Raw genomic sequence first — 14,460 nt, forward strand, 5'->3', positions numbered from 1 at the left:
TGAGCCTGCGCGTCCGGAGCCTGTGCTCCGCAACGGGAGAGGCCACAGCAGTGAGAGGCCCGCGTACCGCAAAAAAAAAAAAAAAAAAAAAAAAGTCTTCTCTAAATTTTGAGGAATTACTCACAGGTATCTGTTAATTCATTACAGCTCACTTGTGCTCAGGGATAAATTCCCTACTTAATTAAACAGGGCTTATGAGTTTTACACAGCCCTTGCAGCACAAGAAGTGAAACAGTTTTTTTATTATTATTTATTTATTTATTTATTTATTTATTATTATTATTATTTTTTTGCGGTACACGGGCCTCTCACTGTCGTGGCCTCTCCCGTTGCGGAGCACAGGCTCCGGACGCACAGGCCCAGCGGCCATGGCTCACGGGCCCAGCCGCTCCGCGGCATGTGGGATCTTCCCCGTTTTTTTTAAAAAAATTATTTATTTATTTATTTTTGGCTGTGTTGGGTCCTCGTTGCTGCGCACGGGCTTTCTCTAGTTGCGGTGGGGGGGGGGCTACTCTTCATTGCGGTGCGTGGGTTTCTCATTGCGGTGGCTTCTCTTGTTGAGGAGCACGGGCTCTAGGCATGCAGGCTTTAGTAGTTGTGGCACACGGGCTCAGTAGTTGTGGCTCATGGGCTCTAGAGCGCAGGCTCAGTAGTTGTGGTGCACGGGCTTAGTTGCTGCGCGGCATGTGGGATCTTCCCGGCCCAGGGCTCGAACCCGTGTCCCCTGCATTGGCAGGCGGATTCTTAACCACTGCGCCACCAGGGAAGTCCGTGAAACACTTTTTTCAGGGGAGAAAGTCATCTTAATGAATATTCTCAAGTCTTACCAGGAAGTGGCCAGGGACATCGAGAACGGAACTTACCTTCTCATTGCCAGCTGGTGCAGAATCACTATTGATAGCTTTAGCCGGAAAAAGAAGCTCAAGACATTCTCCTATGTCATAGGTCATTTGAATTAGCTAAGCAAAAAGTTCTATGTCTGTAGTAGCCATCCATGCCCGTGAGATTCTGGCTGCCTAGAGAAGTAATGAACGGGCGACAGTGCCATCTTGACATGGCCATTCTTCCTGGCAGTCACATACTGTGCTGCCTCTGCTTGCTTTGTTGGAAGATAACCCTTTCCAGTCCATGTATTTATGAGCAAGGCACTTCCTTGAAACCTGTGTGTTTTCTTCTGTTACTCAGTTTCAGAAGTTTGCTTACCTGGCGCTTAAGTCTATGGCCAGCTAGAAGTGGCACATTAGAAGCTTGGAGAAGGGATACTTAGGCCAGCTGCTCTGACATCATCAGCTTGAAACACAGTTGAAAACCTGATGGGAGAATTATAAAAAGGTGTAAAAACTGATAGTTGTCTGGGGCTGCTGCTACTCACATCTCTGGAGGCTGTGTAGCATTATCATTCATGTTCATGGTGATGACCTGGATTAGACCATGTCTCTTGTGCCTTAAAAGATGTGGAAAAAGTGTTTAACATGTTCATAGAACACGTTCTATACTCAATTGTTAACTTAAATTTTGTTGTAGTTCTTTTGCTCAAGAGTGTAAACTTTAGTGTTCTATGGTGACTCATTCCCTAGAAGTGCCATAGAGCTGAAGTTTTAGTACAGATCTCATGAGTCAGCCTTTACCATAAGCCCTCAAAAATAATTTGAACTTGGGAATTCCCTGGCAGTCCAGTTGTTAAGACTCCCCTCTTCCACTGCACGGGGCACGGGTTCGATCCCTGGTTGGGGAACTAAGATCCCGCATGCTGAGTGGCACGGCCAGAAAAAAAAAACAAAACTGAACTCTTTTCTCCCTTTAGGAGAGCTGTGAAGAGAAAGAAAAGTGATTTGTCGTTTCTTAAAAGAGAATATGTATAATCTCTATAAAATATATATAATAATATATAAAAAATATATGTATTTCCTTTTCCTCCCCCCGTAATTGGCTTATTTGACTTTGATGCTTCAGTATTTGACTGTTTTTTTTAAATTTACTTTTTTAAGCTCCTGCTCAGTGCTATAACCAGAGTTGTATAGCCAACTAGAACCTAAGACAGCCACTGGCAGTGGTAGATGGACAGATAAACTAATGGATAGTTTATAGTAGCATTTTTCAAGTTCTTAGTGTCCAAGGATCCCCTGACCACCTGTGCCTGGAGAGGTGCTGAAGGCTGCCCAGGGGAGGAGTTAACATCATCTGATTCTGAAGTGAGCTTCTTAAGAACATTCAGGCAGAGGCACCTTTTAGCATAAAGTCTTGGATGTTAGAAAGGGTATGGTCTCCTCGGAGAATACTGAGAGGTGTTATGTGATCAAAATACTGCAGGGAGGAAATCAGGGGCAAAAAAAGAAAAGGTTAGTCTTCTTTCCTGGAGTGGGAATTTCGCAGCCAATGACATTCTAATCCCAACAACTTTCTGGCCATGTGAGTTTTGGTAATGTACCCCATTCTCTACCTTGGTTTCCTCATCTGCACAATTAATGGTGCTAATAGTGTCGCTTTCTAGGAGAGCTTTCGTAAGGACTAGCAGAGAAGATATAGAAGCCTCTAGGACACTTCCTGGAATTAAGTCCTCTACATGGAATATCCCTGTCTTTCTTCAGTCTCCTCAGGACCCCAGGCAACCATCCCTGGTACTTTCAGCAGGCCAGACCAAACTGGCAGGTGCCAAACAGAGCCCCAGACTTCTCTGGGAAAAGTCTGGCTTGGGAATGCCCTTGCATAAGCAACATTTGGTTTGTTGCCTTCAAAGAGTTCCCCTTGAGAGCATCACACCGTAAACCTGGGTCAAATTTGTTCCAAGGCCTTCTAAATCTCATTCTGTATCACACAGCACGCATTTAAATGTTCCAGCGGGTTATCTCTTAACCCCAAAGTTTAAACTGAGAAATCCTTTTGGCAAGGATGAAAGGAAAGGAAGAAGGGTTGCTGGCCAGCAAAAAACAGAATAGAAAAGAAACTTGTGCAGAGATCGCCCACATCAGCACCCCACATGCACTCCAAGGAAGCAGGAGGTTTCTCAATCCCCAAAATCCAGCCAGAGATTTTTTTTAGGTTAAGGGTTGGTCTTTTTTGTTTGTTTGTTTTTTGTGATTTATTTATTTTATTTATTTTTGGCTGCGTTGGGTCTTCATTGCTGCGCGCAGGCTTTTTAGTTGAGGTGAGTGGGGGCTACTTTTTGTTGTGGCGCGCGGGTTTATCATTGCGGTGGCTTCTCTTGTTGTGGAGCATGGGCTTAAGTAGATGTGGCGCATGGGCTCAGTTGTTATGGCTCGTGGGCTCTAGAGTGCAGGCTCAGTACTTGCGTTGCACAGGCTTCGTTGCTCTGCGGCATGTGGGATCTTCCCGGACCAGGGCTTGAACCTGTGTCCCCTGTGTTGGCAGGCGGATTCTTAACCACTGCGCCACCAGGGAAGTCCTAAGGGTTGGGCTTGAACGTCTTTATATTCTTTCCTACTCCTAGTGCTCCATCCCCTTCTCCCTGCCTCCCCTGCCCTCTCTCAGCTCAGTGGATTATCATAAAAGAGAGAGGTAGGAATCACATCTGACTACCTTTTTTTTTGTCAGAACTACATGACAATACCGGGGCCTTCCTAAAGAAGGGGAATTTCACCCCAGAGCTGCTGGGCTGTGGGCTCACCAAGCAATGAGAGGCAGAGACTGCTCAGGTTGCCCCTGTTTTTTATTGTTCCTACGGAAGGATTTTTGCAAAAAAGATGAGTCAAGACATTGCACTTCTTAGGTTATGCTTAAGAATTCTCCGTTTGGGCTTTAACATTTTTTTTTTTCCTTCTCCAAAAAGCACAGGTAGGGAAATAAACCTGGATGGGCTTGGTAAAAGAGCAGTACAAGTGCTCTTTTAACTTGAAAACAAGTGTTTTTCAAGTTACACTGACAGAGGAAAAGAGCACAAGTGAGTTAGGTGTAGAATACAGTTGATAGAGTTTATATAGCCAGTGGCATTCATTTGGAGATGTTGTAGCTCAGCATTTGTCTACACAGTTTCCTGGAGGTTCTCCAGTCTCAAACCTCTTTAATTACACAGTATTGCATTCTCCTACTCGTTGCTTTTCCCCTCAGCACCGGGAACAAGTGTCCATGTCATAACATTTAAACATCTTGAGGGCTCTATACTGCAATTGGAATGGAATGTCAGGAATTTTTCTTGGGGGAGTATTTATTTTTTATGAGTATCCTTCAAACCTGTAGCCTTGGGAATTATAACTGAGGATGATTTCTTGATCCACTTCAGTAATGAGTAAAGAAGCCACATGACTTCTTAGCTTGAGAGCAATGATAAGATGAATGTTTATGTGTTTTTTGGTTCTGGGAAGCTCAAAGCGCCTTCGTAGGAAAATTTAGTTAAAAACAATAGTCGCAGCACCTAGTTCTGATGGCAGAGTAGAGAAATTATCCTTGGCTAAGGTTATCTTCTATCTTGCCTTGTAACATTGAAATGCATGCTGGAGCATGATGCCCCGCATGTGCTTTTCCTGGCTTGCTGCTCTCGTAAGTTTGGCCCTGGTAGACTTAAAGGTTCTCCAAGTTGGCCAACCCTCGTGATGAACTCTTTGAACGTGATAGGCTGGGGGCGATGGCAGGAGCAGCCAAGATAATTGGAGCTAGGATTCTGGTGTTGAAAGAGGATGAAGTAGAGCTATTCCGAACAGATGCAGAGTGACTTACTGCAATTGATCCCATCTTTGTAGGCTTCTTTTCAAACTTTTGAACTGCTTCTTACTTTGGCCTTGTGTGTTTATCTTTCCTTTAACTTTCTAGCCATACTAGATTTGAGCCAGCAGAACTTAGAATTCGTGCTTCATTTGTGCAAATACAGTTTGGAAACTTAAGGTTAGGAAACTTATGTGTCAATAGAAAATTTAACTTAAACCATAACTGTGTGTGTATTTCCCAGACCTGAGCCCATTTAACCTGGAATCACCAAGCCAGCTGGTAATTGAGCATGGACCCAGCCTAAACAGAAACAAATGGGTAGCAACTGTAGTTTTGGTCAGACTCTTCCAGATGCTCTTGCTTTATGTGAATCATAAAGAAGGATCTGAATCACCTTTGTTTGTGAAATGTTTCATGACACCATTTCCGTTTTGGGTTTGTAAAAATACTGCTGCTGATTTTTTGTTGTTCTTCTTCTTGCATAGAAAGATTTTCTTGACTCTGGCCATTTTCAGTACCCAGCAAAGGTATCCACTTCACCAATTTCTCATTGCTTTTACCTTCATCTGTCATGTCTTTGTATCCAGGACATTCTAGATTTGTTTGTAAGCTGTACATTAAACAATTTGAATTGTAAATCTGACTTCCCAGGTTTTCTTTTTTTAAAATTTCTTCTTCATAGACTGAAAGTTTTTAGGAAGACACTCCGGTTAGCTCTGAGTGGAGTAATGAGAATTCAGAGACTTGCATAATTTTATTGGAAGGAACCTTTGTCTTTCCACTGGGCCTGTCAAAGGACCTAGCTAGTGGAAATGCTTAATTAAAAACTTGTTGAATAGAACTGATAAAGCCAAGCAGTCCATTATTTTTATAGATGGTCTTGATGGGGGCCAGATTTATGGAGATTACCTAGAGGCAAGAATATATGACTGCTGTGGGATTTTATTATTAATCTAATATGAAAACATTATTTGTCAATTTGAACACATTTCATTAAAAATGTTATAATTAATATATGCATAAACTGAAAAGCACAAAAAGTCACCCTTAAACATTTATATCTCATACCTGTATCTGTAGATAGATATTTAGCATATATATTTATATTTAAAGATGTAGAGAAAACTAGAGGGACAGTATGTCAAAAAGGATTATCTCTGGTGTTGGGAAGTACAAGAATAAACTGCCAGAGGAAGAAAACAACATGCTGTACATAGCTGGCCCCTCACCCCCCCCCCCCCCGTTTTGGGAGGAGAGGAAGATAAAATATGGTGAATGTTTTGATAGCATGTTTTCTGTTATTTTGTGGTATTCCATCCTATGGATGTTTGGTTTGTTTTGGTTATTTGGGGAGTGAGAGAGAAGATTTGGTGCTTACTCTTAACAATTCTTCATCAGGATTAATGAAAGGAAGCCCAAGGAGATAATTCACATCTGATTTAGGATTCTGTATTATCTGATTTTACCTCAAGCAAAATGACAGCACAACACCTGGGTGTGGCTTGAATTTTGGAAACTGCGTATTTTCCCTTCTCGCCTCCCTCCTGCTCTTAAGATACTTTCTCTTCTCCCTTCCCTGCTTCCTCCAGTTGTAGGTGGGGCTGTCTTAGTGATCATGTAGTGATGCCCTGAGCTGATTGCCTTCCCATCTTCTCTGGCATTGGGTCCAGTTTATAGCATTTTTATAAGGTGTAGCTCAGTGTTGGCATGTGAAAGTAGTCAATGGAGGTTTGTTCCGTTAACTACTTTTCTTGCAAGAAGATGTAGCTAGATTGCTCATCAAAAGGTAACTAGACTCTGCATTTCAGTCATTGAGAAATCATATCTAGCCTTTGTCATTACTGAGGAGACTGGCTTTGTAAGGTGGAATCTCCTTGCAGCTTTTGAGCCCGTCTAGGCAGTTCTTAGCAGTTAGATGATAGAGCTGGACAAGAAGGACTAGGCGTTTCTGAGGCCCCAATGGTCTGAAAGAGGTTTTGCTAACACTTCTAAACTAATTGGATGGTTTGTAATTTTTCGGTTCTTTTTTGAAGGTATTCATAACCTAACAGATAGCGTAGGTGAGGGCTGTAGGTTTCCTCTTCAGCAGCCTTACTGCCAGGTAACGTGTAACTACTAAAAAAATTTTTACAAGGAATTCTGCCTCACATGCAGGTCCTTATTCATGAGCAGGGCCCAGTAATGCTATTTCATAAGCACAGTGAAGTCCTAGCTTTCTGTCCCTCTGGCACTCCTACAGTCCTTGTATGAGACGTTCCTTGAGCCAGAAGGGAAGTTTTGCAAGCAGCATGACTGACTTCTGGTCAACCCTTACACTGGAAACCCTGAGCTGAGAGTCCTGATCCAGAGGGGTTGGGCCACTGGACTTTCTCAGTTCATGTGCCCCGTTTGGTCAAGGGTTGGAATACCCTACAGTCTTTGTAGTCAGTCCACATGTTAAAAAAATCACTATTTCACCCATGAAAATAATTTTTTTTTTTTTTTTTGCGGTAGGCGGGCCTCTCACTGTTGTGGCCTCTCCTGTTGCGGAGCACAGGCTCCGGACGCGCAGGCTCAGCGGCCATGGCTCACGGGCCCAGCCGCTCCGCGGCACGTGGGATCCTCCCGGACCGGGGCACGAACCCGTGTCCCCTGCATCGGCAGGTGGACTCTCCATCACTGCGCCACCAGGGAAGACCCATGAAAATAATTTTTAACGTTCATTTTGCTAACTAACAAAGCCTTTGGTATTTATGAAAGAGAAAGAAAGATTCAGACACCTACGGGCTGATGCTGGAGTGTGTCCTTCTGAGTGGAGGCTGTCAGATGCTAAGGAAACACACCTGGAGTGTTCTCAGCTGGAGTAATCAGCCATTCCTGGGGTGTGGGTCAGAAACAGCCGATATGCATTTGTCACACGAGCTCTGCTGAAGTATTTAAAATACAATTACAGACAACACATTAGGAGGATGTTTTGTGATTATTCTTTTATGTGAGAACCAGGTTGGGAGATGCATTTGGACACAAAAAAACTTAAATATAAGGAATATTTTTGTGGTTGATGGGAAAAATTGGAAACACATTTGATGTTAAGATGGGCTGAGAAAACCTGGACACGTGGTTGCCAGAGAACAGGCCCTTTCAGTGCTTTTTCCTGGGCAGAGGCAACTTGGAAGTGAGATACAAACACAGAATGCAGTCTAATAAACTTCTTCTTTGCATGAAATAGAAATGCATACTGAAGCAAGGTATACTTATAAATACAGAGTTGATTTTATGTATGGATCACATATTAAAGTGTATACAACCCTTTCACCTTCATCAGCAGTTTTTAAACATTTGGTCTCATGACCCTTTTACATTTAAAAAATTATTTGAGGACCCCAAAAGAGATGTCATTTGTGTGGGTTATAGCTGTTGATACTGACTGTATTAGAAATTAACATTGAGGGACTTCCCTGGTGGTCCAGTGGTAAAGCATCCATCTTAAAATGCAGGGTACGTGGGTTCGATCCCACATCAGGGAACTAAGATCCTACATGCCGCGGGGCAACTAAGCCTGCGTGCCACAGCTACTGAGCTCACGTGCCTCAATGAGAGAGCCCGTGTGCCGCAAACTGCAGAGCCCACGCGCCCTGGAACCCGTGCACCACAACTACAGAGCCCACGCACCCTGGAGCCTGCGTGCTACAACTAGAGAGAAGCCCGTGCGCCGCAACGAAAGATCCCGCACGTCTCAATGAAGATTCCGCAACTAAGACCCGATGCAGCCAAAAATAAATAAATCTTTAAGAAAAAGAAATTAACATTGAGAAATTTTAATGTATTTATCAGTACGTAGAGTTTAAATGTAAATTCTATGTTTAACAGAGTTAAACAGTTTATCAGAGTTTAAACATAACTCCAAACCCACTGCATGTTAATAAAAAATTTTTTTTTCATGAGAAACTCTGTCTTTTCCAAAACAAGACTTGCAGTGAGAAAGTGAGTGACATTGTTTTATATATATATATTTTTAAATTAATTAATTTTATTTATTTTTGGCTGCGTTGGGTCTTCATTGCTGCACGCGGGCTTCCTCTAGTTGCGGTGAGCGGGGGCTACTCTTCGTTGTGGTGCGGCGTCCTCTCATTGTGGTGGCTTCTCTTGTTGCGGCGTATGGGCTCTAGGCACATGGGCGTCAGCATTTGCAGCATGTTGGCTCAGTAGTTGTGGCTCCCGGGCTCTAGAGCGCAGGCTCAGTAGTTGTGGCGCACGGGCTTAGTTGCTCCGCAGCATGGGGGATCTTCCGGGACCAGGGCTCGAACCCGTGTCCCCTGCATTGGCAGGCGGATTCTTAACCACTGCGCCACCAGGGAAGCCTTGTTTTATATTTTTGCAGATCTCTGTAGTATCTCACGTACTGGGAAACAGCTGGATTCTAATGCCTGCTGTACTGGAAAATAGTTAGTAGTATTATGAAAATAGTTTTGATTTCTCAGACCTCCCACCCCCACTGCTCCTAGAAAGGATATCAAGGATCCCCAAGGGTCCTGACAACACTTTGAGAACTTCTGCTCCAAAGTTTCAACAAGTGCCCTCCCAACCACGACTTGATTTGGTCCTGATGCTCTCCCTGGGACATCAGTTATAGCTCCATTTTATAGTGGAGGAAAACTGAGGTTCCTGCAGGCCTACCCTTGAGTACGCAGCATTGTGAAAGTTCCTCCGCTGCTAGTGCAGCCAATTTTTACTTTTATTTTTTTATTGACATATAGTTGATTTACAATGTTGTGTTAATTTCTGTTGTACAGTAAAGTGACCCAGTTATATATATACATTCTTTTTCATATTCTTTTCCATTATGGGTTTATTGCAGAATATTGAATATAGTTCCCTGTGCTATACACTGAGACCTTGTTGTTTATCCTTTCTATATATAATAGTTTGCATCTGCTAACCCCAAACTCCCAATCCATTCCTCTCCCAGCCCCCCTCCCCCTTGACAGCCACAAGTCTGTTCTCTACGTCTGTGAGTCTGTTTCTGTTTCATGGATGTGTTTATTTGTGTCATATTTTAGATTCCACATATAAGTGATACCATATGGTATTTGTCTTTCTCTTTCTGACTTCACTTAGTATGATAATCTCTAGTTGCAGCCATGTTGCTGCAAATGGCATTATTTCATTCTTTTTAATGGCTGAGTAATATTCCATTGTATATATGTACCAGATCTTCTTTATCCATTCATCTGTTGATGGACATTTAGGTTGTTTCCATGTCTTGGCTATTGTAAATAGTGCTGCTGTGAACATTGGGGTGCATATACCTTTTTGAATTGTAGTTTTGTCCAAATCTATGCCCAGGGGTGGGATTGCGGAATCATATGGCAACTCTATTTTTAGTTTTTTGAGGAACCTTCATACTGTTTTCTATAGCGGTGCAGCCAATTTTTAAAGGAAGGTTTTCTGATGGTTCTGCTTGTGTGATTTGTTCTTTTTCAGTGTATGTCCTTGTTTACCATAACTTGTGTCTACCTTCTAATCAAACTTAGATTTCAGGGAGAGGGAAGCATCCACCATTATTGAGGCAACTTCATCATAAGAGATGAGTTGTTTGCAGAGAGTTGTTTGCTTTGGGTGATTTTCCAAATGTTCGTATATGAAGTTTTCACTGTAATATTTTAATGCTTGATGAGCATTTATGATCAGAACACAGGGTACTATTTACTATGGTTTTTTGAGTGTGTCCTTTAGATAGGTTATTTCAGGGCAGTCATTGTACTTTCTCACCTTACGTGGATTATATTTCACACCTTAGAAAGGAGAGTGGACTTGCCGAGTGTCACCTAGCCCTAATTAACTATATTTATACTCTCCACAAACTTGTGCCGTCTATGGAGGTCAAAGCAAGTCTCTCTCCCAAGCCTTTCAAGAACAGATCTATTGTATAGGATCTGTGTTTTGAAATTTTAAACTCGCAGTAGACTTTTTGTTTCATGTACTATTCCTTTAATAGTCAGTGAAAATGAATTGTGAGGAAAGTGAAAATTGCTAGAAAAGCAGCAGAGACGGGTCCCAATTTTTACTGTTTTATTCCATGCACATATGACTACCCTTTCAAGTTTCTGTAAGAGTTTCTAAGTGCTTACCCTCAATTCTGTATTATTCAGTGTCATCGCCTTGCTGTCTGGGAGCAGACCACACTTCAAGTAGCACCCATGTCCATTATAACCGCTGTGCCTTCTCACGTAGTTCAAACCTGGATTTTAGTCATTTTATATCCTGCCTTCCATCCTTAACCTCAGTTTAAACTAGAGAATTCTTATATATTCTTCTCTGCCTTCTCAAATAATATTTAAATAGTGTTGTACTTTGGAAATGATGTTGCAGAAGTAAGGTATGTATATTCAAAGTATATTATTAAAAAGGATCACTACTGTTCCCCAAACATACTCAAACATAAGTTCAAATAACATTGTTCTGGACCTTATTTTCTCACTGAACAAGATACCAGCACTGGCTTACTAGTTTGAGGGGGACAAAATAACAAGTTAGTGAGAGAAAGAGGTTATCCCAGATGGCTTGAGTTAAGGGAAGGAATAAGTGGTTGCTTATTTTTTCTTTACCGGGTTCTTAGAGTCATTTTACTGAAGACTTGTGGGTGAGGGGAGAGCAGCAGGGGTACAGTCGGTCAGAAGGGGCCGCAGCTGAGAAACAGAGGGCAAACAGAAGCCAACAGGTCGGCCAGGGCTAGAGGAGGATCTAGCAGATATAGAGAGATGAGGTTGGTTTCCCAGCTCTCAGCTGGAGCTGTGATTGTCACGGTCACGGCTGGGATTTCTCTGGGTGCCAGGGAACATTTACTGGGTGCCAACCATGTGCCAGGCAGGGGCTGGTTTCTTTTCATGGAACCTCACTTCATCCTCATGACAGATCCAAGAAGGCGGATAAGAGGACAATGAAGCCCATGGAGGTAAAGTATTTGTTCAGGGACACACAGCTAGGGAGCAGTGAGGCTGGGCTTGGAACCCACGTCAGTGTGATGCCACAGCCTCTTGCTCTTCCCAGATCAGCTGCAAATTGAAAAGCTCAGGAGGTGAGACTGACGTGGGCCCACCCGAGAGCTGGAGCGTGTGGGTGCTTACTAAGCTCCAGTATAGTTTCCTACCAATTCCTCCAGTACTTCTCCAGATAAAGAAGCTGGATAATGAAGTATCTGTTTCCAGAAACATTTTGAAGGAAATCAGAGAGAAGCCAAAAGGGACTTAAGTTTCTCCAGAGAGGAAGTTGAGAAACTCAAGGATAGCAAACCACTAATGCCAGATGTTATTTATCCAAAGGTTTTTGGCTACATTGCAATGCTTTCTGGATCTCTGCTACTTCTCTGCAATCTTTCTGAAGCTGCTTTGAGTTTTAAAAATATACGTACCTGAATTTGAAACCGTGGTCATTTAATCCAAAATATGCTCTTAAAACCCTAAATTCTTTGTAATAACAATGGTGGAAGCACAGAAGGAATCACTCCAAATGATTATTTGAAGTAGTATTTTATTCCAAGTGGAAAAAAATATTTCTGAACTGGCAACTGTTTCAGCTAGAGTAAGCTGTGCTTTTGCTTTAAAGGAAGATTACATTTAGCACTCCCTTACTACATACCCATGGAATGTTTCCTACTTAAATGTTTAATTATTGTTCCTTAATGGAAGGCCCAAAGGAGGTTTCACTGTAGCTGTCTTTGACTTTTCTACCTAAGTGATAACAAAAGCTTTTATATTCAGTCATAAGGCAACAAATAATGACATAGTCCCCTGTGATGGGTATGGAGAGGTGGATGTGGGAGGCTAAGGACAACTAAAATGTTCTCTTATAAAAAGGACTATTGATTCGTGACCTCAGTTCCCTAATTATGCTTTTTTCCCTGTATGACATTTTCAGTAACATTCCAACTTTAATATCTTTACTTTTGATCATTTTTTTCTTTTCATTTAGAGAGTGTTTTCAAGTTACTATTTTTTGTTCCTGAGACTTGAGTCAGAGAATCTCTTCGAATTGTTTGCTTTGTTTTTTCTACCGGAACATTCTGCAGCCTGCCTCTCTATTCCGCAATACAATCCAACAGCCCGTGGTTTAGCGTCCACATTGTACTCCCATACACTTCCCTAATTGATAGAAAACTTGGAATGGATTATTCCGCTTAATCTCTTTTTCTTCTTAATAAGGAGGGATGCAGAAACTTTTCTTTTTGACTCAGGCTGTTGAAAATGTTCCTAAAATAATAGCCCACATTCTTGCCTCTGTGAGCACTGTGGAAGTGATTGCCTCCCGATGGCTGAAAACTTCGTAGTGTTTGAGAGCGGCTTTTCCTGATACCACTTCTCCTTAAATGTGTGGGAAATGGAGATTTGAAAGGAGTGGAGGTAAACACCTTCTGGCATAGTTGCCAGAGGCCAGGGGTCCGGTTGCTGTGTCCCCGTCCCCTCCCTCAGAGAGGAGCTCAGGATCCTGCGGGAGCCGGGCTTCCCTCCCCCACGTGTGGAGGAGTGACAAATGTGCACAGTTCTCTCCGTGCCCCCGTGCTGCTCCGCGCCGAGCATCCACTCTGCTCTTGTACACGTGGAGGAGGGGAGGCCTAACCTCGGCAGTGCCTCTTAAGACCCTGAATGGCCAAGGAAGTGTCTATTTTGCAGTAGATCCTCATATGATACCTACATTTCTTGAGTCGATTCCTCATGGACGTTCTGGCTGATGAGGACCTGCTGCGGCACCCAGAGCTCCCCTCACGCTGTCCCACTGATGGTCAAGCCCTCCGAGCCCCGCTGTGCTCCCCTGGGACCCGAGGCCTTAACTGCTGCCCTGACTCGGTCATGCCTCTGGCTTCATTGGAACTTTCCTTACAACAGGTTTGAAAGTGAAGCTTAGTGGGTAAGCTTCCATGGTGGGGATGGGCTGCTCCGTGCTGGAGAGAAGACACTTGGACCTGACTCTCAGGTTTTGCTGGGGTGGTCTCATACCCATGGTTAAAAGGAGAACTTTCCTTTCCAACTACTCCTAAGGAGTAGTTGTCTGTGTGTGGGCGCTCACTGGTGGCCAGCAGCGTAACAGTGGTGACCCATGTAGCAGTGGTCACACCCCAGAGCCTGGCCTGGCGGGGAAGAGTGTTTCCCTGGCTGCATTGCTCTTGTTTTACAGTCCATCCCAGGCAGAGAGATTCAGGGCTGTCACTGAATGTCATCCTCTCATTGCCAGGTGATTATTTCTTCCTCTCAGGAGGGAGGCTGGGTGGGAAGTGCTCATTCCTAAGCCTTCCTAACGTTTGAAGTGATGGGAGTTTTAAAATTCCCCACCCCTGAGCTGCTTGTAAAGCACTGGCACCTCCCCATTGACACCTAATCTGCTTCTGGATGACTCTGCCCCCTCCGTTGAGTTGGAGTGTTCTCAGAGGGAGTGCAGGCTAACTTAGCTTAAAAGGGGGTATGATTAGAAAGGTAAGTCTACAGAGCAAAGAAAGCCCTGGACGTTTTCCAAAGTATAAAAGAACAGCCTTTTGGATTATCCATTATTTTGGATAATAGGCCGTTTACACCGTCACTCAGTCTTTTTTGTTTTTAAATTAATTAATTATTTTTTGGGGGCAGCGTTGGGTCTTCACTGCTGTGCGCGGGCTTTCTCTAGTTGCGGCGAGTGGGGGCTACTCTTCCTTGTGGTGCGCGGGCTTGTCATTGCGGTGGCTTCTCTTGTTGCGGAGCATGGGCTCTAGGAGTGCGGACTCAGTAGTTGTGACTCGTGGGCTCTAGAGCACAGGCTCAGTAGTTGTGGTGCATGGGCTTAGTTGCTCCGTGG

At 43.4% G+C, this 14,460-nt stretch overlaps 1 protein-coding gene across 4 annotated transcripts in view; it reads left to right on the forward strand.

Moving 5' to 3' along the window:
* Positions 1–14,460, forward strand: part of BICC1 (BicC family RNA binding protein 1) — a 318,064-nt gene that overhangs the window by 52,256 nt on the left and 251,348 nt on the right. For 2 of the 4 annotated variants that reach the window (XM_055080966.1, XM_024115710.3), the window contains exon 1: positions 13,184–13,542. The exons of 1 other annotated variant lie outside the window; for it this stretch is intronic. The gene's annotated coding sequence lies outside the window, so the exon portion shown is untranslated. Of the gene's footprint in view, positions 1–13,183; positions 13,543–14,460 lie in introns of those variants that run through there. One more of the 4 variants, XM_055080967.1, reaches the window with a different exon arrangement.

This window comes from Physeter macrocephalus, chromosome 20 (genome assembly GCF_002837175.3).
Source record: "Physeter macrocephalus isolate SW-GA chromosome 20, ASM283717v5, whole genome shotgun sequence".
Classification (NCBI taxonomy): Eukaryota; Metazoa; Chordata; class Mammalia; order Artiodactyla; family Physeteridae; genus Physeter; species Physeter macrocephalus.